Source organism: Canis aureus, chromosome 21 (genome assembly GCF_053574225.1).
Source record: "Canis aureus isolate CA01 chromosome 21, VMU_Caureus_v.1.0, whole genome shotgun sequence".
In the NCBI taxonomy this organism is placed as follows: domain Eukaryota; kingdom Metazoa; phylum Chordata; class Mammalia; order Carnivora; family Canidae; genus Canis; species Canis aureus.
In genome coordinates, this window is record NC_135631.1 from 47,561,596 (window position 1) to 47,589,437 (window position 27,842).

Here is a 27,842-nt window from a genome sequence, read left to right on the forward strand (position 1 = left end):
GGCTTGAGCAAGAGAGAGAAATAAATACTATCTCACAGACTAATGGAACTCTCCAGTAAAGCTTGCCAAGCTGAGTACATAAACACCAGCTAGAGAGAATGTAAACCTGACACTAAACCGTAACCCTCTGACAAAACATAAATTTAAATGTCCAAACACTGGCTGCTGTCAATCCCATGACAAACTATTGTTTCCTTGTAAAAGGAGAAAGGGTATTTCCAAACTTCAGGCTATAGGTGTAACACTGCTAAGGTACCAGGTGATCTCTAGCCAGACAGAGCATTCAAGAAGATATAGAGATGAATAACACATAGTCCCCATCCCTGTGAAGTACACGGTCTAGTGAGAGGAGAGGCTATTTCCCCATATAATTAAAAGGCAAGATAATGGTAACGGTATGAGTTGAATGATGCCAAACATCCCAGAGGACTAAATGACTCTTTGTGGGGTCACTACTTATTTCCCCTTACCCTACCAACACCTCCCCTTCCACATAGAGATGAAGTTTCGACTTCTGAAGTTTCAGATGTCAGATCTCTATAGAGGATATTTTCGCAGAAGGTTCACATGTTAAGAACAGCAGTGTTCCAGAGGGAAAAGGAACTGCAGCATTTTGCTAGCTGCATTACATATGTTATTTTATGTAATTCTCCCAACAACTGTATGAGACAGGTATTATTACTGCCACCTAATAAATGAGGAAACAGGAACATAACGTCTATACTAGTCAGAATTCAAACCATTATCTGCCTGATTCCAAAAGTTCCCTTTCCCACTATTTCAAACTCAATTCCCCAAAGTGGGATTATTAAACATGTCCTTGTTGTAGAAGACAGTAGATATATTGCAACACTCATCCTAAATATATACATAGATAAGTATCATAATTATACACGGATGCATGTACACATATATAAACTATCATTAGTTATGAGGCAAATTCTAGTTCAAATGACATCGTGGTATCGCTACACACATAGAATAGCAAAGAAAAACAAACAAAAATCAAAATACAAAAACCTGACAAGAATCCCCAAATCCAAGTACTGACAAAGATTTGGAGCAATTGTAATGCTCATACTTTGCTGGTGGGAATACAATGATGGTTCAGTTACATTGAAAAAGTCTGGAAGTCTACTATAATGTTAAATACACAAACAATCCACCAATCCCACTTCTAGGTATTTTATATAAGGTAAATGAAAACATTTGTCTACACATAGACATGTATGTGCATGTTCATAGTACCTTTCTTCATAATAACTAAAAATTAGAGATAACTCAAAGTCCATCTATTAGCAAGTAAATAAATGAACTGATACACTTGTACAATAATGAATGCACATATATATCCACAAAATAGAATTACACTCAAACATAATAAGGACCAAACTACTGATACATGTAAAAACACGGAGAAATCTCCAAAGCATTATCTTAGACACAAAAGATGGTGGTTTTAATGCACTAGGGTGAGAGAACAGAACTGACCACAAAGGAGCACAAGAAAGCTTTTTGGAGTGACAAAAATATTACATATTTTTTTAAGATTTATTTATTCATGAGAGACATACACAGAGAGAGGCAGAGACACAGGCAGAGGGAAAAGCAGGCTCCACGCAGGGAACTAGATGTGGGACTCAATCCCGGGTCTCCAGGATCAGGCCCTGGGCCGACAGCAGGCGCCAAACTGCTGAGCTACCCCGGGATCTCCAAAATGTTACATATCTTGATTTCAGTGGTGGCTATGTGCTTGTTCACATTTGTAGAAACTTGTACTATTCACTAAAAAGGATGGATTTTGCTTTATGTAAGACATACCTTATTTAAAAATGCATAGAGCTGTACACCTATAAAAGTGAATTTCTATGTAGATTAATGTCCATAATCCTTATTTTTAACACAGAGCTAGCCCCACACCCCCTCCCACACATGTGTGAAGGTCTTTCTAGAAAAACATATTTTAATATGAAACCAAATGTGTCTGTTTTAATCTTCTTAAGCCATTCCTGTTTTGCCCTTTTTACGAATCCCACCCACAAGGTACCATCCTTTATGAAGATTTTGTAATGAGTAAGGATACCATAAAACAATGAGATAGTAATTTGTTCCATCCACCATTACCCTGTTACAGATGCAGACAGATCATGTGAGTGTGAAAGGATCTGAGCCTGTTACTAAGATTAATGGAAACCCAGATGCAGGGACTCCTGAGGAACTAATGGCTTCATCTGAAATCCAGTGGAAAACAATTGTCTTAGAGTCATGTGAAATGCTGTAAAAGTTAAAACTTATAACTAAGTCCTACTGCCCTCCAGCACCACTTGACAGCCCTGTGGGGTCTGAGAGCAGAGGCCTGAGAACAGAGATTTATGCCACAAATTAAGCTCCTAAAGCCCCAGTGGAATATTTTGTTAGCCCCTCGGCCATATGTAAGTGCACTGCTAACCATCACTACAAGAGAACGTTCTGAAAATAAGGTGGACCGGGGTGCAGAACAGGGAGTATTTAATTGGAAAAACAACAACAACAACCAAACTTTGTAAAAATAAAAATTTAAGAGCTATTTTGCAATTCCTTAAAACTTGCCTCATGTTCCAATGTCTAAACATGCTTGGGGCCATCATTTAAATTATTTTTCTCAGCCAGTGGGGTGTACTTTTTAAATTACTGAAGATAGTCGTGTTTTTAATCTGAGAAAAACGCAGGACTTTTTCTGAGAATTTCTCCTTCCCTTACCTATTACTCATTTTCTAGGTCAGTTAAGACTTTTGTGGGGAAGAGATATAAACAAATAAATAAAGACACTGAGGAAACTTAAAATGAAGAACAGAACGGAACCAAAAATTTTGTCCCAAATGTGTCTTAACAGAGTCACATGTGGTATTCAATATTATTGATCAAGTTTGTGCATTTTCAATTTACCACAACGTTTTCCCCCGTGCTCACAAGTTGTTCAGCAAGGTCAGGTAAGCCAGCAAGAGGAAACCTTGACTTAGAGCCCACTTGACGAGAAGGAATCAGAAACAGCGAATAAACAGGTGGATGCCGGTACATAACCACTCATCGTGCATTTGGAAGTATGCATCAGTATGAACAGGCTTTCCCTCTCCTCCGAAGGCAGGACTTCAAACACAGGCTTTGCTGAAATGTTTATCTGATTTCTCATCACCTGACTAAAGCCAAATGCTAACCACACGAGCAATTATTTCATTAAAAAATGCCGTTCTAGCAATTCTAGCAGATGAATCATTCAGTTGTATGTACGCACATTTATGTTCCTCTTGGCTACACATATGCAAAAGAACAGCAACAACAACAACAAAAAGCTACACAAAAGGCAGAAAGAGTAGAATGAGTATGACAAGAAATCCCCACTATCATTGGTTCCTAACTCTCCACCCTTAGTAAATACTACAGGCTGTAAGTCACATGAACGCGGTGAGCAGAGTCAATCGTTCCATTAACACACTAGGAAGGCTAGTGCAGGTGGCCCTCGAGCAACGTGGGTTTGACCCATGAATGTCCACTTACACGTGGAATTTTTTTTTAAAGATACTATTTATTCATGAGACAGAGACACACACAGAGAGCGGCAGAGACACAGGCAGAGGGAGCAGCAGGCTCCCCACAGGGAGCCCGATGTGGGACTCGATCCCAGGACCCCGGGATCATGCCCTGGGCTGAAGGCAGACGCTCAATCACTGAGTCACCCAGGTGCACCCACGTGGAACTTCTTTGAGGCTGTAAATGTACGTTGTCACGATTTTGCTTGTAACATTTGATTATTTCCAGCTTACCTTTATGCAACGCGTCTAACAGAAAGAGAGTAAGTTACCGGACTGTGCGATCAGAAAGGGCAGTGGAGGATCAGCAAGTACATTTAGCAGGAGTCACAGGTTAATACGGGGATTTTCTGTCCCCGGCAGGGGAGGAAGGTTTGGTCAGCTATATTTTTTCTCGGAGGGTAAAAGCAAAGTATTTCAGACTCACCTTATTTCTGCTTATCTTGCTCCTGAAACTTCAAGTGTACCCTTTTTTTCTTTTTTAATATTTTATGTTTTGATTCGTGAGAGACACACAGAGAGGCAGAGGCACAGGTCGAGGGAGACGCAGGCTCCTCCGGGGCAGCCGGAAGTGGGGCTGGATCCCGGCTCTCCGGGTCTCCGGGTCTCCAGGCCCAGGCCCGAGCCCCGCCGAGCTGCCCCGCCGAGCCGCGGGAATTTCAGTCGTCCCCGCCTCGTCCCCACACCCCGATATCCCTACCTCGCTGTACAGACTGGTGGGTTGTGACCCGAGGCGCCGAGCGCTGCTCAAGCTATTCGGGGTTTCCTACCCGCGCTTGTGAAGAGGCTCGATGGCCGCACCGGGGGCGGCGGAGGCGCAGGCAGCCCCACGGTGGGTCGCGAGGCCCTTACGTCAGCCGAGCGCTGGGGCCCCAACGTGCGACGCCGGGGCTGTGTAAGCGCTTCCGGTGGCGGCCGGAAGTGCAGAAAGCGGCTCTGCCCCCGCACGCGGCCCAGGCACTGACGACAGGCGCGGTCACCTTCGCCACTGAGGCACCGGCCGGCGCGAGGCCGAGGCGTCAATCTCTGCGCGCACGACTCCGCTCTCAGATCCCACGAGGCCCAGAGCTGCGAGGCTCATCCCGGGGCCGTCGGCCGACACGTGGCTCCTGCCTCGGTCCCCGGCGGGCGGAGGCCTGGCTCTGCAGCCCGGACACGGGGCCTCCGCTCGGCTCGCAGTCCGGGCGAAGGCAGGCCCCGTGCCGCCGACTGGGCCAAGGCCGGGCCCGGCACGCCCCCCTCCGCTTCCCGACAGGCCCTGCGCCACCGGCTTCCGGCAGGCACCGCGCGCGTCTGCGGCCCGGGCTGTTTCCCGCCCGCCCCGGGGGCTGCCGGGAGCGTAGGGGCGGCGCTTCCCTTTGACTTCCGCTCCCGGCAGGGCCCCGTGCTCGCTGACGCCGCCGCCTACCGTGCGGGCCGAGTGGAAGCTTCTAGACCTGGGCGGGGGCACCTTGGGCGCCCTGGAAGCCGCCAGGTAAGGGTTGGCCTCTCTCCGCCCCGCTCTGCCTGCTTGGCTTCTCGCGGTTGCTGCGGTTTTTTTTTTTTCTTGAACCCAAATGATCGTCGTCTGACCGGCAAGGTTAAGGGAACGTTTCCGGGTGACCGAGGAAGTTTGTGACCCGAACTGGGGCGACGCTGAGACCTTGGTTTCGGGTCAGCAGCCCACGTGGTCCTCAGCAGCCCACGTGGTCAGAAACAAGCCCGCTTGTCCGGGGTTGAATGCAGCGCCTGAATACTCCATCGAGTGCCCGCCCGTGACCCCAGCTCCAGAAAGCAGCCCAGACGGTGGGGGGTGACAGCGTCGCCATGCGGGGGCGTCCGCCACCTTTCCTTTAAAGATTTTATTTTTTAAAGATTTATTTATTCATGAGAGACGCAGACACACAAGCAGAGGGAGAAGCAGGCTCCATGCAGGGAGCCCGATGTGGGATTCGATCCCGGGTCTCCAGGATCACGCCCTGGGCTGAAGGCGGCGCTAAACCGGGGAGCCACCCTGGCGGCCCTTCTTTTCTTTAAATACCACTTACACGACGCTGTTTGTGCTTTCCTTGAGAAGGAATGTGGAACGAGAGTGCAAACCCCTGCTCAACCATGTCCAGTCTCTGCGGAATCATTGTGCCGTCAAAAAAAACCCTAGTCTTGATTTTTTTTTTTTTTTTTTTTAAGATTTTCATGAGAGAGAGGGAGGCAGATGCGGGACTCGATCCCGGGACCCCAGGGTCACGCCCTCCGCCAAAGGCTGCGCCAAATCACTGAGCCACCCAGACTGCCCGAATTTTTTTTTCTTTTTTTCTTTTTTTTATGTTTTGCCTCCCTGGTTGTTAATTCACAGTGATTACACACACACACACACACACACACAAACGTAGTTTGACTCAGCTTAAAACGACTAAAAATGTAAAGATGTTCTCGTCGATTGTTCTCCTTGAAGAAAGATATTTTTCTGGAATCGGCAAGGATTTTAATTTGTTTAATAAGGCAGTATGTCTCCTAACTTTGAAAGGAAACACGATTCTTAGCTGTCACATGTCTTCCTTAGTGCAGGTTCTTTTATATGATTTCCAAGACCTTGTTTTCTTTCCTGTGCTTCAACACTGAATGCCATTGTTTGGGGGTGGTGACAGAGTTGATGGGTCAGACTTGGGGGGACCCTGAGGGATCATTGTCAAGGACAGAGAAAATCCGAGCTGGGAAGGAAGAAAATACCCCAAACTGCTTCAGATGTGAAGAGCAGGGCAAGGACTGAAGTGATAGCTAGGATCAAAGGTGGTAAGAATAGGTAACTAGGAATCAGACTGTCTTATTTTGGAAAAAGTTCAGCACCTGGCCCCTACTGAAGGCTTAAAGAAGAGTCTAAGGAGTGATGTTGAACTGAAGGCTAAAGTGAAAATGCATCAGGGACCTGGGGGGCTCAGCGGTTGAGCGTCTGCCTTCAGGGCATGATCCCGGGGTCCTGGGATCAGTCCCACATCGGGCTCCCCGCAGGGAACCTGCTTCTCCCTCTGCCTGTGTCTCTGCCTCTCATGAATAAATAAATAAAATCTTTAAAAAAAAAAAAAAAAAGGCGACAACGCATGCTACCTCAAGTTCTCAGCCTTTGTTTTATGGTTTTGCCACCTGTATTGCCAATGTATAGATTTCTGATTTCTTTCTTATAATATTTTTATACTTTCCCTAGTTCTGACACAGAAAAAAAAATCTATTCAATTAACATATGAATATTTCAAATACCAAGATCATCTAGCATCTCACCTTTTAGTATTCCTCAGTAAAAACCAGATCCATCATCAAACATCTCAATTACAAAATAAATCTGTAGGACATTTACTATACTGGTTGTCCTTTTTCAGTTTTTCAAATATTTCTTTTTTTTTTTAATAAATTTTTTATTTATTTATGATAGTCACACAGAGAGAGAGAGAGAGAGAGGCAGAGACACAGGCAGAGGGAGAAGCAGGCTCCATGCACCGGGAGCCCGAGGTGGGACTCGATCCCGGGTCTCCAGGATCGCGCCCTGGGCCAAAGGCAGGCGCCAAACCGCTGCGCCACCCAGGGATCCCCCAGTTTTTCAAATATTTCTTAAAAGCACAGCCCCAGATTTCACAGAGTACTTTTTTTTTTAAAAAGATTTATTTATTTATTCATGAGACACACACAGGCAGAGACACAGGCAGAGGGAGAAGCAGGCTCCATGCAACGTGAGACTCGATCCTGGGACCCAGGATCACACCCTGAGCAGAAGGCAGACGCTCAACCACTGAGCCACCCAGGTGCCCCCACAGAGTACTGTAGATGATTTTCAAAAACTGTAAGTTCCAAGAGTTCTATTATCTGGACTATAAATTTATATTAATATTAAAAGGATATGCAAGTATGTTCACTTGCTTAACAACTGTACCGTATTATTAGCTCACATCAACTTGAGAGAGATATGTGTGGCAAACTGATCAAGCAGGTCTTAAATTGGAAATTTGTGGAGGAAGGTGAATTACAACCTAAGATGTAGAATGGGATATTGAACTGCAATTCCCAGAAGTGCTATAGATAGTTCCTGAGCAGTATTCATAACTTCAGGTGAGCTTGTAGGGAATCATGTGAGTACTCAGTCACTCTGGAGTAAGAGCACAACCTTAAAAACTGGACAGAACAAGGCAATATTAAAGTGGCTATCTCAGAAAGTATCTGATTTGTCTAAATATCTTGATTTCCTTAATTCCTCTGACCAATTCTGACTTCTGTGTTCCCAGTTTCCTTCTGATTTCATACTTCTTCCAAGACCTCAACTTCTAATGACACTGATATCCCTGCTTCATCTGTGTAGCTGGTGACCTTGCTGTTTGCTCTTCTCCTCAGCCTCCAAGATGCACCCTTTATTTTCTTAGCTACCCCTCCCCACTTGTGGTATCTAACCCTGTGCTACTGATTCCATCTTCTCTTAGAAACATTTCCCTCCTTTATCAGTATTGGCACTTAGCTTATGCACCTGTAGAACACCAGAGTCTAAATTATTCTCTGGGGTTTTGACATGAACCACTCAGCATCTGCCATTTGATTAACACAGTTTTATGGAAGTAGGGTCCATACATGGCTAGCACTGAAGTTTGGTGGGAGGAGTCTTAGGATGTAGAACAGCTGTAGGAAAGATGAGATCTGTTTTGAAGGAAAGAGATCTAATGCACCGAGTGGATTGTGCATTAAAAGCATACTGATGTGTTAAACAGTATGTTAAAAAGGTTGTTGACAAATAAGAGGAGAAATAAAATAAATGATGTTGCTGAGAGATAACCACAGAGTGCACAGGGAAAGAGAAGATACACTGATGCTTTCCTAATATAGATTATAACTCAAGTATTCAGGCTATTAGTGTCAGAAACCTTATCTTTCTCATCTTTGAATCCCCCTTAGATTCTAGCATAATGCTTTTTGAATTGAAATTAGTCTTCTGTTGGCGGTGCCTTTCTTCTAAATCTGAACAGTTGATATATTCTTGATGTACCCAGAAGAATCTACTGTAACTGAAAAGCCCGAAGAATCCAGAGGACTATGGTTACTCTGGCCTTTAATCCAGTCAGCAAAATGGGGATAGAAGAGTTAACATTCATCAGACTCTTTCAAGCATTCTGCAGCCGACATCTCATTGAGTCTTCTTAAAATTCAATTTATGGAGTATTTATTAGCCCTGTTTTTCAGTTGAAGAAATAATGATTCTGAGATTAATAACTGTGATGAGCAGTAATTCTTAATACAGGGAGTTAGAACAGAAACTCAGAGTCCATACTCTTTTGGATCCACTATGCTTTCCTTCAGTGGCTGCTGACTAGAAAATGAGGAGAACCTTGGGAAATCAATTCCATTCCAGTGAGAAGAAAACAGATTACTTGGAGCATGTGGCTTCTGGGAAAAAAATTTTATCAACACAGATTTCAAAAGAAAAGTGTACTGAACCACAAAGGTAAGCTAAAGAGTGCCATGTATCCCTAAGGAAGATACCAGGAAAAGCTTAGAATAAATGCATATTTATATAACTATTAAACAATCAAATAAATATATATATACAACTTTTGCACATATGCTTGGTATAAGAAAGTGGGCACAGCATGGATAGCCCTGTTATTCAGAGAATATATAACATCAAACAATTTAAAGATAAGATAGTATTTTTTTTTATCTTTTTCACTGATTAAAAGGAAGTATTATTGTAAAGTATATTGCAAACGTTATTAAGCTATTGCAATTCAAAAGTAATATAAAAAAGTAGAATAAACAACCCTAAAAAAAGTCTTGGTAAATTTTGCCAACAAGTGTGAATAAAACCTGCATAAGGTGATTATGGAATCATTCTCATATATTTGGAAATGAAATGGATAATTGAGAGTGGGCCATGAGAGGAAAGAGGGGAAATGTACATAAGGAGTGGAACCTCCCACTAAAGAGAGGAAAGTAGGACAATTGAAACTGTTTTTCTTTTCTTTTTTCTTTTCTTTTCTTTTCTTTTCTTTTCTTTTCTTTTCTTTTCTTTTCTTTTCTTTTCTTTTCTTTTCTTTCTTTCTTTTTTATAATTTCCAAATGTTGGGCACACTGCCTGGCATCTAGTGGCATTTAGTAAATGTCTTTTTTGTTCTAAATGGGAATAATTTCCCAATTCAGAACCATGTGAAACAAGTATGATACCATATAGTTGACAAGGTTTATAGAGTGCTTTCAGTTTATCAGAGAGATGGCATTATAATGCTAAGATAGGGTAAACCCCAAGTGTTACTATTATTATCACAATAATATATTTTCAATCCAGCTAGTATTTCCCATGGCTGTCATTTTCCAGATGCTGCGTGAGGCACTGAGATGTAGAGGTAAATGAAGCACTCTATGTTTTCAAGTTTCCTACTGTTTAAAGCTAATAACAACCAGGCTGTGACTTAACAGAGATCTTTGTCTTTAGGAAAGCATGTTCATGAAGAGGCTGGACAGGCATCCTAGGCAACAGCTATCCTACTTATTGGTAAAGGTATGGGTTATTATGATATATAGAGAGAGACAAATGAGGATTTCAACTGTGAATCCATTAAACCATCAGAATTCTGGGTCTTGGAGCTGCACATAATGCATGAGACAAGGCAGAGAAAAGCAAAAGAAGAAAATATTGCCTATTTTATACCACCCACTGTTCTAAGAATTTATATGCACTACCTCCAGTAATGCACATGGGTAGGTACATTGTTTTCATTCTGCAAATGAGGAAACCAAGGGATAGGAAAATGAAGTACTTTGCCCAAGGTTACGAATATAGTAAGTGGTAGAGCCTGATTTTGAACCTAGGGAGTTTTGCTATATCCCCATAATCTTACTTTTGACACTAAACCAAAATATAGTTATCTGCTAAATTAGGAAAGCCAAAGGAAAAAATGGTGAGCTGTTATCACTATAGAATTTGTTTCTCTTTTTTTACACCACTGTTCTCTCTTCTAGGTGCTTAGAACTCTGGTAAGAGCTCTGAGCCAAATGGACGTAGTCTAATAATCTTATTCATACTAAAGTATTAAGTGTCTAATGTTAGCTCTTCCCCAAGAGACTTGTATTTTAAAAAGAGGATATCAAGGAGAGGGTAATGTATAACACACAGGAAGAGTCTGAAAAAAAAATTAAGGGATGAGAAAGAGTCTGGTGGACTTCAGAGGGTGTGGCTCACTCTCCTGGGACTACTGTCAACTCTCCTACTTGAACATGGTCAATGGCATAAGAAGTATATTTACAGAATATTTAGAAAATCCTTCTTTAAAAGATGAGCTTTGAAACAGGTCATGAAAGAAGCAGTAGATTTGGATTCTCAGAGGAGAGCTGGGGAAACCATCATGACCACAGGAAGGCAAGAGCAAAGGCAACAGAGAAGAGGGTTTCTGAAACACAAACTTGTGTTTGATGAGCCCAAATCAGCGAGTACATTCTGAAATGTATTTTGTGAAGGTACAGCAGGTGAATACTTAGTTCTCTCCACTAGCTTACCTAGATTAAGATTAAGATTGTTTTCTATATACCAAAAGTAAATTGTTAGCTGGTTGCTGCAGGGTTGCAGTTAGTTTTTCAGTATTTTTGCCCTGGAAACTTAGTGTTCTTTCACTTTTAAAACACGTTTTATGTAGAGGATCAATATTGGACTCAATCCAAGGGGACTACTTTATTAAAATCCCCAAATTTTTATCATATGGTTTAATTTGTAAGACAAATCTTTTACATTAACATGACCTGTGGATTTTAATATTCTTTATTTCTAGGAGAATTTCATAGCCTCACAAAATAATTATAGTGTATGCTTAATTTGAGAAGTAAAATACTCTGTGATAACTGCATATGTCAAATAAGTTGCAGTGATTTTTCAAGTTCTTTATGCACTCTCCCTCTTAGTAAAATGGTAAGACCCTCTTGTGACTCATTCTTTTTCCGTATTTTTCAATTCTCTACCTTCCTGGAAGCTTCTCTGTTCTGGTGGTCGGATAGAGAAGCATTCACCCAGAAAATGAACCTGAAAGACTCTCCCATGAGTTCTTGGTGCACTGTTTTGTTTTGTTTTTCCCATGTACTTTGCCTTGAAAGAAAGGCCAGAATGAATAAGACAAGCAGTAGATGAAACTAATTTTGCTGTGTTTGTCTAGAACATCATAGGCCAGAAGTTTAGTAAGTAAAAGGATAGTTTTATTTTTTAAAAATTTTCTAGAATTGTTCTTAAAGTATACATCTGTATATCATTCCAAATGTGTGTGGTAGGTTAGGGAGAGAAATTAAAAATGCTTTTCTACTTAATCAAAATAGTAATACCAGTATGTCAGTGTTTACTTCTAGTGAAGTAGAAACTTGATTAGAAATTCTTTAAGGTGTATTCTCCCTAATAGTCATGATGAAGGCATATGAAATGTCTATTTTTCAAGGTCAAAACTAATTGAATATTGGAAATTTAATATCCCTTCAGCGTTCAAGGAATAGTATAGGAAGCTGTTTCTTATATGAAAATGTGACAATTTCTTGAATAAAATGACACTCCATAAGAATAATTTGAAAATATAACTTAAAGTTCCAAATTGTGATTCCTACAGCTTTGCTTTTCTTTTTCAAGGTTGCTCTGGTTATGTAGGGTCTTTTGTGGCTCCATACATACTTGGGAATTATTTGTTCTAGCTCTTTGAAAAATACTGTTGGTATGTTGATAGGGACTATATTAAATGTGTAGATTGCTTTGAGTAGTGTAGGCATTTTAACAATATTTTTGCCTTTAATCCATGAATATGGAATGTCTTTCTGCTTCTTTGTATCCTCTTCTTCAATTTATTTCATCAATATTTTATAGTTTTCAAGTTATATTACAGAGGCATAGTGATCAAAACAATATAGTATTGACACAAAATAGACACATAGATTGATAGAAAAGAATAGAAAACCCATAACTGAACCCACAACTGTATGGTCAGTTAATCTTCAACAAGGGAGAGAAGAATATGCAGTGGGAAAACTCTTCAACAAATGGTGTTGGGACAACTGGATAGCAACATGCAAAGCAATGAAACTGGACCACTTTCTCACACCTTACACAAAAATAAGTTCAAATGGATTAGAGACCTCAATGTGAGAAAAGAAACCATAAAATCCTAGAGGAAAAAAGAAAGAGTAACCTCTTTGAAATCAACCCTGGCAGCTTCTTACTAGATATGTCTCCTAAGGCAATGGAAACAAAAACAAAAATAAATTGTTTGGACTTCATCAAAATAAAAAGCTTCTGCATGACAAAGGAAACAACCAACAAAAACTTAAAAGGCAAAAAAAAAAAATTAAAAAAAAAAAGGCAACCTATGGAATGGAAGAAGATATTTGTAAATGACCTATCTGATAAAGGGTTAGCATCCAAAATTTATAAAGAACTTCTAAAGCTCAACACCCAAAAACCTAATAATCCAGTTTAAAAATGGGCAGAAGATATGAATAGACATTTTTCCAGAGAAGACACACAGATGGCCAACAGACACATGAAAATAAGCTCAACATCACTAATCATCAGGGATACAAGTCAATATAATATCACCTCACACCTGTTAGAATGACTATGATCAAGAACACAGGAAATAACAAGTGTTGATGAGGACGTGGAGAAAAAAGAACCCTCCTGCACTGTTGGTGGGAATACAAACTGGTGCAGCCATGCTGGAAAAGGTATGGAGTTTCCTCAAACTACAATATCCAAAATAGGAAAACAGCTCAAGTGTCCATCAATTGATGAATGGATAAAGATGATGTGAGAGAGATATATATACACACACACACACACAAAGGAATATTACTCAGCAATAAAAACAATGAAATTTTGCTATTTGCAACCATGTGGATGGAGTTAGTATTATGCTAAGTGAAATAAGTCAGAGAAGACAAATACCATATGATTTCACGCATTCGTGGAATTTAAGAAACAAAAGAAATAAGCAAAGGGGAAGAAAAGAGCAGCAAGCCAAAAAAACAGACTCAGCTATAGAGAACAAACTGAAATAAAAGAGGGGAGATGGGTGGGAGGATGGATTAAATAGGTTATAGGAATTAAGAAGGATGCTTGTGGTGAGCCCCGGGTATCGTATGGAAGTGTTGAATCACTATATTATACACTTGAAACTGATATTATGCTGTATGTTAACTAGAATTTAAATAAAACTTAAGGGTTTTTTTTTTTTTTTGAGAAAATAGAGAATTCACTTATAAAAGTAGATGAGAAAACCTTAAATGAAACATGAAGAAATAAATAATACAATGAAAAAACTATCCACCATTATCAAGTAAAATATACCCAGTATTACAGATGTTTAAATGAGACCCTATCAATATAATACAATCTGCATAAACTTACTATATAGATGCCTTGAAAACTTATATATACATTCCTAAAAAAAAACATTGATTTCAGGTCATTATAAAAGCATTTTGATCTTATTTTTTTAATAAGAGCAACACTAACTTTTATAAACTGATAACCAAATATTTGTCCAAATATATCCAAATTGTGGACAGATAATTCACCTATCAGAGAAACCTGGGAATAGATTTTAGTCTTTGTCAAGATGGCAAACAAACATAATCCTCTGATTTCCTTCTCATCTCAACCCTGTAAATACTGCATATATACTGATACCATGGAAACAAGAGTTATGTTGCTACATCCTGAGAAACCTCTGAGAAAGAGGGTAGGATTGAGCAAAGGGTGATGCAGCAACCCAGAGGGAAGGTATTCTAGCGGTCAGGGGCACGGTAAGATCTTTTCATGGCATGCATGTATGTGGTTTTGTAGATCCCTCTCCTACACACATTACTGGGTGAACCATTGTCCTCTCCCATCCCATTGTGAGAGAAAACAGGCCATACTTGTCAACAGTGGTTCTGGGATTGTTCTCCACAGTGTCTGTGGTTAGTGAGGATTAGAACAAGTAGCCCAGCCTCCCCCATCCTCCTTTAGACTTTAAGGTCTAAGTGATTATAAGGATGTAACTTAGCTTTAAGGAAGAAGCAGTACCCAGCTGGGCATACTGGGAGATTTTCTGTGAGCAGGGCCATTTGTTGAGGATTTGGTTAACAAAAGAACAATGGAACCCAGGCTGTCATGACAAAGGCTTTAAATATATCAGAAGGGGCATGTTAGGGTCTGGATTTTTTTTTTTTAAGATTGATTGATTGATTGATTGATTGATTTATGATAGAGAGAGAGAGAGAGAGAGAGAGAGAGAGGCAGAGACAAGCAGACTCCACACCAGGAACCCAACGCAGGACTTGATCCCAGGACTCCAGGATCGGGCTTTGGGCCAAAGGCAGGCGCTAAACTGCTGAGCCACCCAGGGATCCCCCCAGGGTCTGGATTTCAGTCCCTCCCTATGGACGTATATTCCTGGGTAAGGAATCCGAGATCCTAGGGAATAATAACAAAACCTTTGAGGAATGTAACTCTTTTAAGAGAGAGACAAAAAACTGAACAACCTATATTCCCCACAAAGTAGAACTGCCTAGACAAAATAACTTTTTAAAATCAGCACAATTAAGTTTATCAAAGAGGTAAGAAAAGGTATTGATAAAAAGAAACAAGTTGCCAAGAACGAATAGTAAAAATTAAGTATAAAATAGCATAGTAGATTAAAAACTCAATAAAAAGATACTGAATAGAATAGAAACAGTCACAGAATGAATAAGTTTCTGTAAAATCAGATGAATAAATTACTATAGGAGGCAACAGGAAGGAGAAAGAGATGGACATCTTTTTAAAAAATTCAAAAGGCATAAGGGTAGAAACCACATAGAAATCTTGAAATGAGAAATAAAAATAAGTGGCAGGAAGGCAGTAATTGTCAAGCTAATCATAGAAGTTTTACTGCAGTTTAAGACAAATGAAATGCCTCAGGCTACAATGAGTTCAAGTGTGAAAGAATATTGCTAAGGGGAGAAATCACTAAGGTCAAGATCTATTAAAGTGAAATTTAGGAACATCAAAACCGGAAATCAAAAGTACAAAAAAGTAATCAAAGTTATGGAATAGGGCAACAATATAATGTGTTTTTAACTGAGAGATATATAGGGAAATTTACATCCAGTAAAAAGGGGTTCCATATTATTTTTGAAGACTTGTAACCCTCCCCCCACATATACAATTGTGTGTCTAATTAAAGAATGGGCATCTGTTTTCTAACCTCAAGGCAATAAAATTAGGTGTCAATAATCAAATAATAGCTTAAAAACTAAAATCACATTATTTGATAACATTTCTGTTGATGAAACCATAAAAAAAAACAAAATCCTTACAACTGAATGAAAAAGCATGTTAAAATTTCATAAACACAGCTAAAGAAACACATAGAGAAAAATTGAAAGCATTAAATACATTTATCAAAAAGGAAAAAATACAGAAATTAAATGAGCAAAGCTTTCAATTCAATATGAGAGTTTCAGAATAAACTCAGAGATAAGAAAAACTATTAAAGATAATGACAAATTAATGACATAGAGAAAAAAAGCCATAGTGAAGATTAAAGAAACTAAAGTTTTTTCCAAAGATAAATAAGTGAGAAAAAACTGGCACTAAGAAAAAAAGTAAAATGTGGAGTTAAAAAATACATACACAATAGTTTTAAAATAAAAGAATTCTGTGAACAATTATGACAATACGTATTAAAATCTTGTTAAAATATATTTTTCTCAATCATAAGATTGCCAGTATGACACAAGATAAAACAGAAAAACCATTAAATAAATTTTTTTCCTAATGTAGAGGCTCAGATGCTATATTATGTAAATTCTTTCAAAATTCTAAGGATTAGATCATCTTTAGCTTATACAATTGGTTCTTTAAAGAAAATACATGGCTTGCATTACTTTGATACCAACAGTAGATAAAGTTATTGTAAGGAAATGAAATCTAGAGTCCAATCCACTTACTAAAATACATGCAAAATCCTACAAAAATGTTAGCTTATTAAACATATATTCTAAGTATATCATGTATTTTGTTTAAATTTATATAATTATAAATATATATTTAAAATTGTATGTAATATTGCAATATGTCACATTCAGATTTGTCCCAAGAAGACAAGTATGCCTTGTCATCAAAAATCAATCAACATAATTTGCCACACTATTGGACCATGAAAGAACACATGATTATCTTAAAAATTTAGGGGAAAAATTGATTAAATTATACATATTTATAGGGCACCTGAGTGGTGCAGTTGGTTCAGCGTCTGAGTGCAACTCTTAGTTTGGGCTCAGGTTCTGATCTTAGAGTGGTGTGATGGAGCCCCACATTGGGCTCCGTACTCAGCATGGAGTCTTCTTGAGATTTTCTCTCTCCTTCTCCCTCTGCCCCTCCTGCTTGTTCTCTCTCTCTCTCTCTCAAATAAATAAATCTTAAAAATTTTTAAAAAAATTATAAAAATAAATTCAGAGACAAAATAAAGCCATATTTAAAGTTAATGAAGCCTTTTATCAAAAACTTGGATCAAATATTCTGCTTAATAAGAGAATTTAGATAAACCCATATTATGATGAGAGGCCAATGATGCCCACTATCATCGCTGTCATTCAAGAAATTCTCAATATAATAAGAAAAAGGAACAAGAGGAAATATCTGAAAGGATGATGCAAACCTGTTTTTACACATTATATGATTATTTACTAAGAAAAATCCCTCTAAAGCAACAGGCAACCTTTAGAAATAACAAAGAGCAAAATAACCAAATTTACAAGATTAACTTAGAAATATTGTTTTCCCCTATTCCAGTATAGCATCATAAGAAATAGAATAGAAAAAAATATACCATAATGCATCTGTAAAGCAAGTAAATAAACTTAAAAATACATTAAATAGAAGAGTATCTGAATAAGTGAAGAGATACAGTATGTTCATTAATACTGATTCATCTATAAATTCGCATCAATTCTAGTAAAAAATCATGGTAGGATGTTTTTCAGAACTCTACAAATTCATTGTGAAATGTCTATAGGAAGATGACTTGCACTACAGGGTTTAAGACAAAGTATAAAGCCACGTTAGTAAAGAATAAAATGCTGGTGCAAGAACACACACCTCAATGAAACAAATCTGGTACATGTGTAAACTCATTATGCAAAGTAGATAGCATGAACCTCAGTAGAGAAGGGATGAATTATTTACTAACTAGTGTTGGAGTAACTGGCTCACTTTATGAAAAATATGATTAGATCCTTACATTTATAGAAAAAAGGTTGGGAAGATCAAATACGTATAAAAATAGATATAGAAAAATGTAAGCTAATGGTTTTGTATCTTGGTGTAAAAAAAGGACTTTTTAAATACCTAAATGAACCCAAATGCATAAAAAATAAGGGGAAAAAAGGATGTATTTGACATATCTTGAATTTCTGTTTAATAATTATGGGCAAAGCAACATCTACAACTAACAAGTTTACTTGACAAAAAAGAATTATTTTTAAAAATGTGGCATATATGTATATACAATGGAATAATACTCAGCCTTAAAAGAAGAAGAAAATCTTGGGACACCTAGGCGGCTCAGCAGTTGAGCGTCTACCTTCTGTGCAGGGCATGGTCCCAGAGTCCCAGGATCGAGTCCTGCGTTGGGCTCCCTGCGAGAAGCCTGCTTCTCCCTCTGCCTGTGTCTCTGCTTCTCTCAATGTGTCTCTCATGAATAAATAAATAAAATCTCAAAAAAGATAAAGAAAATTCTGTCATTTGAAACAATAGGGATGAACGTGGAGGGCAGTATGCTAAGTGAATAAGTGAATAAGCCATGTACAGAAAGACAAGTACTAGGCGATACCACTTATTTGAGGAATAATAATACTATATTGTATACCTAAACATTTGCTAAGAGGGTAAATCCTTTAAGTGTTCTTATCATCAAAACAAAAGATAAAAGAAGGTGGGAGAAAACTTTCTGGAGGTGATATGTTTATGGTATGGAGTATAGTAATGGTTTATCATGATACATATTTTTTTCCAAACACATTAAATATGTGTAGCTTGTATACATTAAATACATTAATGTATTGTATACATTAAATATGTATAGCTTTTTACACATTGATCATACCTCAATAAAGTGGTTTTAAAAAAATCAAAAGAAAATTATACAGCCTAATAGAATAATGGTCCATATACATATAGATAGATGATTCATAAGAGGGGAGTTGTGGGTGACTAACAGGTCCATGAGAAAGTACTCAGCCTCACTTGCTACTAAATATGCAAGCTCAGTGTAGCCAGTGTAGGGGGCAATCTGGCAGTTCTAGGTGAAACTAGTCTGAAAAATTTTCCTAACTCAGCAATCTCTCATCTCATCATATTGTTCAGAAAAATACTTATTCATATTTTTTTATCATGGTGGCATACTGGAGGCAACCTAGATGCCACTCCCTAGGGGAATAGATAAACGGATAAATGAAATTTCTTGGATGTGTGGATGCATGCTATGGAATATTACACAGTAGTTAGAAACAATGACTTAACAAATGAATTACTCTTGAACGTGCAACAACCTGTGCCCCTGTTAAAAACATTATTGAATGAAATAAGTTAAAACATTAAATCTATCATCTGATATACTCATGCAAATTGCAAGTCCATAAATACACAAACAACACTACCTATTTTGCAATAACTATAAATACCAAAGGATATGAAGTGGCAGTAGGGCTACTAGCTTGTAGGGGAAAAGTAAATCAAACCAAACAAAAAGGAGCCTTGCACATGTTAATAATGATGATGTGCCAGGATTTGAAAATTTGGTTAACTTCAACTTCTGCCTTTAGAGTCCACATTTTTTTTTTTTAATTGATTATATGAGCTTCTTTAGTTAGCCTCTATCTCTTCTCTATTACCATCAGATTTTGGTTTTTAAGCCAGGGATGAGTTTGAGTAGTTTGTAAAAGTTCTCCAGGTTACTGATTAGCTCCCTGGGACTGGTGCTGACACATGGGAACTGTATGTGGGCATTGGAGCCACCAGAGGTTATGTTAAAATGCAGATTTGTAGATTTATAGAGTCTAATACCGCTGAAGGGGACTCAGGGATCTGTATAATAAACGAGAATCTCATGACATTTTCAATACTGATGATTCCTGCATCATACTCTGGTAAGTACAATTTGAATACTAGAAGTAAACTACTTTTAAGGATGAATAATTTCAATAAGAAAAGAGATTGCTCATTATTACCATTATTTTAAATATGCTCTAATAAATACAGTAATAATTGAATTGTGAATAGAAACATAAACATCAGAAACAAATAATATAATCACTATTTCACTATGAAGTGCAGTGGAAATTTTATAGTAAGTTCAGCCTTAGCCTCTAGACACACTCTGCCTTTTGTGCTACATAAGGCAAAGAAAGGGGCCCTTGGCAGGTACATCATCTCAGGTCAGCACTGAGTTCCTGGAGTTGGTTAGTCCAATACAGTTTTCCAAGGAATGTAAAGAATTTGGTATTCTAGAAGTCTTTCCTATCACAGATCTGGTGAGTAGTTGGCAGAGGAAGCAGATGTATCAACAGAGCAGGCCCATAGTATTTTGGTTGTGATTGACCGATACCTCATTAAAGCTAAGCTCCAAGCAGCAGGTGGTGTATGGTAAGCAGTATTCTAAAAATTATGAATCAGAAGCACCTAGGGTGCTTGTTAAAACACAGAGTCAAGGCCCCACTTCAGACCTGCCAAGTCAGAATTGCTGTGATTGGGAGCCAAGAATCTGTATTTACTCAGGAAATTCTTATGCTCTTAGAATAAACTCATTAATGCTAGAGAAAGCAACTAGTTTGTACTCAATGGCTTGCATTCAGTGTAATGAGAGGACTAAATAGATATTCAGAATTAATATTAGAGCATAGTATTCTTTTTGGGGTGTGCGTGTGTGCATGCATGCATGCATGTGTATTACTGGTTCCTCCAGAAAAACCAATGCAATGTCATTGTCTACAGAACAAACTGGAATTTCTGGGGGAGGAGTGGAGGATGTTTTATGAGGAATTATGGGATGGAGAACTGTTGTATATGTTGTTGTTGGTATGGGATTGTTAGTTTAGTTTGCATGTGTGTTTGTCCTTTGCTAGTGTGTGGTGGGAGGGGTCTCCTGGAGAAGTGTATATAGCAGAGGACTTTGTACAGGGGAAAAAAAAAATGGGAGTTATCTTATGGGAGGATTAGTATTACTTTGGACCTAAAGTCCTGTCACTTTGAGTACTAGTGACAAAGGATGATTTGGAACAGTGAGTAAAGGACATCTTCCTATCTTCCCAGAAAGCTGAGCTCCATGGGGCCTGTGTACTTTGGGAGGACCAGGACATAGCCTCCTATGCACCCATTTAGAACAACCTTTCATGGAGACATAAGCAGTAAGAGGTTGGGGAAAACAATGTGTGTGAGAGAGGAAGCCAAGAAATATGGTTCCTAATGTGTCAGTCACTATTAAAGAGAACTAACCTGGAAGCCCCAACTGGACAAGAGGCAATACTGGCAGGGGTCATTAGAAAATGAGGAAGCAGAAAGCTAGTGAAAACAAAAACTTAAGTTAAAAAATTGAATTAAAAAAATATGGAGCCAAAGGTCATGTGATCTATAATCAGCTCATGCTGATATTTCAGACTTTGGAGGTGTTGGGTCAAGTTCCAGGATATGACTATACTTATTAAGGGCTGATGAATGCTAGAGTCAAAGGTCCAAGAAAGTAAAGGATGGTGAATAGCAATGAGTCAGAATGTCAGTTGTAATATTAAAGTCACTAATGATGACACAAGAGAAAGGCAGAAAGGAAAATGATGAATCAGGCGTAGAAATGGTTGAAGAAGGTAATGGTGAGTTGTGAAGGGTGATATAAGATGGTGAAAAGCTGATAAAAATAGATCTTATCGACTTTGAATGTTAAAAAGGGAAACAGTTGATAGTGATTAAAAAGTAGCACTGGGGAGCAAGGCACAGACTTTTAGTGCATTAAGGGAAATGAAAATATCAGCAAGAGTGCTGAAGGGGTTGCTAGGTCACAAGGAGAAAGGACAGGTTTCACAGTACACGTGATGATTTGAAGGGAGGCCATGAAAAGACATTTATAGATAAAAAATAAACTTGCTCAAAAATAAGCAAGACTTCTGAGGAACTTTGGTATTAGAAGTTGTGTCAAAAAGAGAAGAGCTAGGGTGAAGAGTGTGAATGTGTAGGGTTGAAGTGGGTTGGAATGAGAGTAAAACAGTAGGTATTTGGTTATTGGGGGAGGGGTGGAGGGATGGTTCTGCAGGAACCCCAAGTATGGCCATGAGGATGAGGTTTGGGAAAAGAGAGAGTAGAACACTTGGAAAGATCTAGTAGACATAATGGTATGTGACTTCTTCCGAACTGTAAAAGCATGCTGCATGCATATATGCCAAAGAGAGGCTTTAACAAATAAATCTATTGTCCAAATACCATGCAACTTCTAATCACCAATTATTTTTCTTATTGTATAATGTGGAATATTTGTTTATACACTGGACATTTCAATTCTCCTAATTAAAAAAAAAATCCATAAGTAAATGGAAGACTCTCAAACTGACCAGAAATCTAAACCATAACTTGTTAGATCTTTATAGAGATAGTCTCCATGACAGAATTTGACAAGACTATGACATTTGGTAATTTGTACTGATTTAAATTGAAAACAGTTGTAGAGCAGGGACTCATCAATCTATTCTTTCATCCATTTATTCTTTGTGTTTTTTGTGGATTGATTCATTAAATAGATACCTACTGAGTACCTGTCATGTACCAGACACCACGCTAGGGTTTGAGTGAACATTGGCAAATAAAGTAGACTGAGCAGCAGGGTACATTCATTGAACAAGAGAACAAATTAATAATGTATAATTACGGATTATGGGCCATGCAATAAAAGAACCAAATCTTGGTACAGTGACCTAGGGTTCCCAGGGAGGAGTAACCTAGTGGGAAAGGATCAGAGGAGGCCTCTTTGGGATGGAGACATCTAAACAGAGAACTGATGGAGGAAGGAACAGATAGGCAAGGAGACTTCCAGGCCCATGTGAAGTCCCCAGGGAGGGAAAGAGCTGGTGAATTTAAGGAAAACAGAGAAGGCAAAACTGGCTTCAGCCCAGGGGAAGGGGGAGAGATAATTAGAGCAGGACTGCACAGAGCCTTGTTGACATGGGATCCCAATGGGATCATTGAACAAAAAGATGTTAAGGGTTTAGTATGTATATTTTGGCCCAGTGAAAACTGACCGTTTAACTATAAACTACTAATGTGTTTTCCCCACTAATCTTAGGTTATTAACAGAACCAAAACATGGGTTTTTGTTTTGTTGTGTTGTGTTTCTCCCCTTACACTTAAAGCATGGAGCTCTAAGTGACTTACTATCTCTAATAAAAACTCATGTAGGCTGGGGGATATAATGCTGTTCCGGTTAGATTTTCTGTGGCTTAACACAGATGGGAAAAGTATTTTAAGAAGCTTAGCTATTTTGTTAAATGTTTATGACTTGTAAATTCCCAGCCTTTTAGGATTATCCAAAAGTGTTGACATTGATGGTGAATTTGAAGGGAAATTAGCCAAATATGTTTGTCTAATTAACCAGTGGGGTCTAATAATAGCTGTCAGAGTTGGCATGTAAAGCAGGGCTACTTATTTATTGCACAGAGATATGTTCATATTACTTTTCCTTTGAAGTTTAGATTTTCAAATTCTTTCCCACCACTTTCTGGAGAGTCATTGAATGAGCTGTCAGAGCATGAATCCCCAACCTCTCTTCTTTCTAAAAAGAAAAAAAAAAAGTAGCCTACTAGTTTCATTTCGCCAGAAGTCTGAAGTCTGACTCTTCCAAACTTCTATTTCTGTGCTTCTTAAAAGATACAGAAGGGAAATCACTCACTCCACTTTTGGCTCAGTGGTCTTGAGAGATGAGAAGTTTGAGTTTCTTGTGATGGTTTTTAATCTCTTGGGCTAATGGTTTTATAATTCAGCAATTATATATCATCTTTGTTTAAGTAACTGAAGCAGTTAGGTATGTAAAGTTGTAATAATGCTGTCAGACCAAAATGGTAATATTTAGCAAATTACTACAGGACCTCCTACAGGGAGTAACAGACAGGAGAAGGAATACTGTCATTGAATGAGTATTACTTCAGTTACTCTACCAGGTATTTTACATAAATTTTCACTCATCTTCACAAATAGTGTTATACTCTATTATCAGCTTGTTTGCATGTGAGAGGATAGGTTTCCCAGCCCATAGGCTGTGTTGGGAAGCACTGATTTAGACCTGGCTATCACAGTGTCTGAAATTTGTGCCCTTTCCCCATTTTATTCCACTATACCTATGACCCCAGTGAAAAATCATTCTCATAGCTTTGGTCACTTATGTATCAGCCATACTAGTGTGTAGCAAAGTATATTTTCTGTTTTAAAATAATTTGAAAATGATAAATGGTTGTCATTTCTTCATATTTCTTGACCTGCTGGGGGGGTCAAACAGGATAACTCGACATGAATGTGGCTATTTATATTTTGGGCTTTGGGGTGAAAAATTAACATATTGGTAAAAAGTTTCACAAAAGAAAAATATCCCTGGACTGATTCTACTGATAATGAATACCAGTCACCTAGCTCTTCCAGCCTTTGTTTCTTAGCTATAAATGAAGGGATTTTTAAGGTCCTTTGAGCTATGAAATTCTTACATTTGACTCATGAATATCATTTACAGAATAGTAGGATGTGGGGCAAAACATTAAGCATTTTTATTTTATTTAAAAGTATTTTTTATATGATGCCTAAGTATTTTATGTATTTGAAATTCATGGGAAATGGGAGAAGTGTTGCTTCTTTATTTTTCTTTTAATATTTTTTTCTGCTTCAGCATTTTAAGTCTTTTAGCAAGTTTTACTTAAGAGAAGTGCTGGATAATAAGCATGCATGAAATGGTTTATGTATTTTAACGTGGGTATATTTATTTTAAAATCTGTGGAGATAAGTTTATTTTGCATGTTTTTTGTTTTGCTTTTTAGTATTATTGACAATTCTACATCAACTTGGCCCCAGGATAGTAATTAACAACCCAGTCAGAGGTTGCTAGTAATTTCCCATTTATTTGGGAAGAAAATTTTATTAAGTAAGTTGGATTCATGAGTATTAGGTAGGAAAGACTTTTGAAATTGCATTCAACATAATGGTATATATATATATATTTATATAAAGGAAATGAGCAAAGTAAAATTAAAGTCTAGAAGCTATGAAAATAGTTTTCAAAAGAAGACAATCTTTATAGAAAAGACTACTATCAACCTCTCAACATGTGAGAATGTGTTTCAAGTGGTTAGAAAAACAAAACAAAACAAAATTTTAAAATCCATAATAGTAGTTGAAAAAGAGTAGAATGCCCTTATTTTTAAAATATGAGTACATAAAAATCATATGTTAATGTTTAGCTGTCTTACATTGGCTATGTAATAGATGAAATATGAAGAAAGTGAAAAATGTAGATGGAGGCAGTAATAATAATAATAATGGTAGGCAAATAACCTCTGCGTAAAGTGTGTAGGTGTTGGGGAAATGTGAAGTGGATGTCGTTGCAGGCCTCAGAGCCCTGCTGAGATTGATGCTCAGTACAAGAACATATTCTGACATAGAAGTGTGAATGACATGGAGGGTAAGGTGGAATAGCAGCTGATGTTTGGGGGCATCCTCACAAGGATCTCTCTTAGCACATATGTAAGTGTCAACCTTAAAAATGCCAGTTATTTTATTAGCGAAATGAGTTTATCAGGAATAGAGAAATTCCAATTCTGAACATGCAAGTTGTGGTGAACCATAGGCAAGTTCAAAGAAACAAAGGAAAGGTCCATTTTTTTAGGTTTCAGGAGGAAATTGGGGAGGGTTGTTTTTAAACAAAAGTTCATTGGAGAAGGACAAGAGTTCAAGGTTGTGCAGTATCTTGTTGGTTGCAAGTGGTGTTAGTGTGTTGTTGCTAGGGCAAGGAGGGATCTTCTGTCTTTTTCTTAAAAGCAGGAGATGAAATTCCAATGTGAAAAATGTCCTCACTTGTCACGATAATTCTTATCTTCTTTCTGGTGATGCAAGTTTCAGGGAGTGGTGGGTGCATGAGAGCTCCCCCTTCAGGGCTTCCCAACTCCATTTTAAATGAGGTTTCCTTTATTTATTTTCACAGAAGCTTTTGCTTTCGTTGCTTATTCATCCCCTTTAATATGCAGAGAAGGAAGTTAAATGTTAACTAAAATTAGTAGTAGAGTTGTAGAAATAAATATTGTTCTAAGTTAGAACATAATTGCAATTTAGAAATAAATAGATGCTTGGTTCTTTTGTAAAAATGGCAGTACTTTCAAATTAAAAGTTTTATTGATCTATTTTGCTGAAATGAAATTTGTTAGAAATTTATTTGAAAGCCTTTAAAAATGTTTTAAGTAGATTAAAGGGCATAAAGCTCAGACATTGCTGTAACTGACTTTATACCTATATACACTGCAACCATCATATTGTAGAGATTTTACACCTCAGGAAATTATCACTATTATTACACCTCAGGAAATTATCACTATTTCGTCTGTGTTTTATATACTGAATCACTCAGATCCTGATATGAGGAGACATAAAAAGACAAAGCATATACTAATGTCCTACTCCAAGAAATGAATAACAGAAAGTCCTTGACTCACAAAATATTAAAAATGTAAGAGACCTTAGTTGTCATCTAGATGGGGTTTGCAGACTACCATCAGAGACCAAATCCAACCTGATGCCTTTTGATTTATGCCCAAGAGCTAGTAATAGAGTTTATATTTTCAAATGGCTGGAAAAAAACCCTAATATTTCATTACATGGAGAAATTATATGTAAGTTCAAACTTCAATGTCCACAAATAGAGTTTTATTAGAATACATCCATACCCATTCTTTTGTATATATCAATAACAGATTTGATGATCTGATGGGCAGACGGAGTCATTGGAACAAAAAACATATGAACCATAACACCTAAAAGGTTTACTATCTGACCCTTGACAGAAAAATTTTGTTGATGTTTGATGTAGATGCAAGTTAAGTCTCCTTTCTAGAGTTGATCCTCAGGGGTTACTAGGAACCTGTTTGAGAAAGATTCTGCTTTGGGGTTGGATAGAAAATTGCACAATGATTGACAGGTGATGTCTGCCTCAGACAAGAGAGAGTAATGGTAGTATAGATTCATCATTTTCCAGTCACATTTCTTTTAATGTATATATTCTACTCCACTGTTACTTGGTTTGTATTAAAGCTCAGTAAAACCCTGGTCATTATGCTTCTAAGCCTCGTTTCCATTATTCCTGGTACCAAAACAACCATCTAAGGTCATCTTAGTGTATGTTAAGAATCATGGAGAGAGTGCTTTTTCAAAGTCAGACCCTTCCCCCATGCCAAAACATATAGGAATATGATTTTATAAGTTTAGGGTAAAGCATAGGGACCTTCAAAGATGTTGGAACTTAAAGGATGTTTATCTAAAACTGTGCTGTTCAGTACACTAATTACTAGGCACATGTGACTATTTAAAGTTACATTAGATAAAATTGAGGGGTGTGTGGGTGGCTCAGTTTCAGCGTCTGACTCTTGATTTCAGCTCATGTTATGATCTCAGGGTTGTGAGATCAAGCCCACACCCATGCACTGGTTGTGAAGCTTGCTTAAGATTCTCTCCCTCTTCCTCTGTTCTTCCCCAAACTTGAGCACACTCTCTCTCCTTCTAAAAAAATAAAATAAATAAAATAAAATTTAAGTTTCAGTTTTCCTCTGTTGTATGAGCCATTTTCCAAGTCCTCAATAACCACATGAGCCTAGTGGCTTCTGAATTGAACACCTCAGAAGAAATTTTTTTTTTTTTTTTATTGCAGAAAGTTCCGTTGGACAGACATGATCCAGGAAATTCCAGAATCTCAATTTAAGCCTAGAAGTTCACTAATCAGTTTTAAAAATCAGCATTAGTTTGTTTTCATACTGCCAGAAATGTGCAGAAAAGAAAGTTAAGAGAAATAAGAAAGTCAGGATAAAGATGACAATCTCCATCCACTATGTAAGTCATCCATTTACCATTAAGGTGACTAAAAAGATACATAAAATGAGAAAAACCCATTAGATAACTAACAGTGAGAGGAGGAAAACATTTTTATGTTAGATGTTTGGAGGAATTTTATAAAATATAAGGGAGACAGGATTGAGATAGGACTGATCAAGCTATGAGTCAAC

At 38.0% G+C, this 27,842-nt stretch overlaps 2 long non-coding RNA genes across 7 annotated transcripts in view; one reads left to right on the top strand and one right to left on the bottom strand.

Annotated features, from left to right (window-relative positions):
- Nucleotides 1–4,783, bottom strand: part of LOC144293045 (uncharacterized) — a 95,711-nt gene extending 90,928 nt beyond the window's left edge. For 2 of the 3 annotated variants that reach the window (XR_013360518.1, XR_013360521.1), the window contains exon 1: nt 4,267–4,783. This is a non-coding gene — a long non-coding RNA (uncharacterized LOC144293045). The remainder of the gene's footprint in view (nt 1–4,266) is intronic. The other variant, XR_013360520.1, reaches the window with a different exon arrangement.
- Nucleotides 4,784–4,895: 112 nt separating this feature from the next.
- LOC144293046 (uncharacterized) overlaps nt 4,896–27,842 on the top strand; it is a 70,486-nt gene continuing 47,539 nt past the window's right edge. For 2 of the 4 annotated variants that reach the window (XR_013360522.1, XR_013360525.1), the window contains exons 1-3: nt 5,052–9,018; nt 9,859–9,916; nt 10,006–10,071. This is a non-coding gene — a long non-coding RNA (uncharacterized LOC144293046). The other 2 variants (XR_013360523.1, XR_013360524.1) reach the window with 2 other exon arrangements.